Raw genomic sequence first — 1,407 nt, forward strand, 5'->3', positions numbered from 1 at the left:
AGACGTATACATGTCATCTCATTATACATGCTATGAAAAAATAAAACTAATGCTATCTGGCTATGGCTAGACTGACATCGTCTAAACAAACGTCTCATCACGTCCAAGCGGCGTATCTGTCGGATTTTACACAGAAAAAACAATAAGACTTTTTGAAAGTATAAACATATAATTACAAAAAAATCTATTTTCTTAGCTTATCATTAAAATGCAATAAATGTAAAAGAGTAAAGTGAAATACTAACCATGCCACTGCAAGAACTGAGAATGTCCATCAGGGCATTTAAGCCCTTTTTGTGTGGGTACTCCCGTTCGTATGGTGTGGGGTCACGTCCTGTCATTGACCACTATTCAAAATATACAAGGAATACATTATGTTAGAATTTAAAATTACAAATAGACGTAACTACCAAACCTAAAGAGCAATGCAAAAACACTTACAAAATCGGTCTCAAATAATGCCCACCCGCCCAAGTGGTGTGAGCTCCCTGCCTCTACTTGCGCTTTGGCTGCCTCCTTTTGTTGCTTCCATTTGTCAGGATTCTCGGATGCTGCTCGCTTCGCATTCTTCTAATCTTCTTTGGCCAGCCAATCTGGTTTGTTCCACCCATGCTTTATTGCTTTTTGTACTTCAGAACGCTTGTGCTTGCAGTATTCGTACATTCCAACCTTCATCAGGTCTTCATTGAAGCGCTCATCTCGACTTGACATGGGAAACTCATCATGCAGCATGCTGATTGTTTAATTCATTGGGCACTTCACTCCAAGTGTTTAGTATGTAGTGTTGAAACACCTGAGAGCAAAGAGCGCGCATACGCAAGATCAACTTCTTGTAGTCGTCATCCAAGATGATGCCGCCGTGGATGTCTACCGAGTACGGCAAGCCCTCTCGCCTATGACACGTGAACCTGGGTGTCTTGGCAGGGGTCTCGAGTGGTGTCTCTAGCGGCATCTCGATGGGGGTACGAACGCCAGGTGTCTCCATTGGAGTCTAGGCCCCGAAGAGAGGAGTGTCGACTGGGGTGACTCCCGGAGGAGTAGCTAGTGGTGTGTAGCTAGGAACGGCCGATAGCCGAGCAAAATATGACGTAGATGGCGATGTCGTAGTTGGTGTGGGGGAGGGAAAAGAAGGGGAAGGTAAAGAGCCTCATTAAACACGAGGCGTGTTGAGGCATCAATGACGTCATCCCCACAGCAACCGCTGTCGCCACCACTAGAGCGGCGGTGCCTAGAAGAGTGTGAAGATCGTTTCGTCGACACCGAAGCTTTAAAGCGCGTTGAATGCTCCTAAACAGAGGGAGACACTCAAGGAGTGGAACGACGTGATGGTGCTCCAGAGCAATGATGCTCCTCATACCACCTCCTCTGCTAGAAGGACAAAGAAGAATGAAATTCATTATCATCCAT

At 45.6% G+C, this 1,407-nt stretch overlaps 1 pseudogene; it reads right to left on the minus strand.

The window, feature by feature from the left end:
• Nucleotides 1-390: 390 nt before the first annotated feature.
• Nucleotides 391-1,407, minus strand: LOC147463679 (uncharacterized; annotated as a pseudogene).

The sequence above is a fragment of the Adiantum capillus-veneris genome, chromosome 2 (assembly GCF_014529385.1).
Source record: "Adiantum capillus-veneris isolate H3 chromosome 2, ASM1452938v2, whole genome shotgun sequence".
Classification (NCBI taxonomy): Eukaryota; Viridiplantae; Streptophyta; class Polypodiopsida; order Polypodiales; family Pteridaceae; genus Adiantum; species Adiantum capillus-veneris.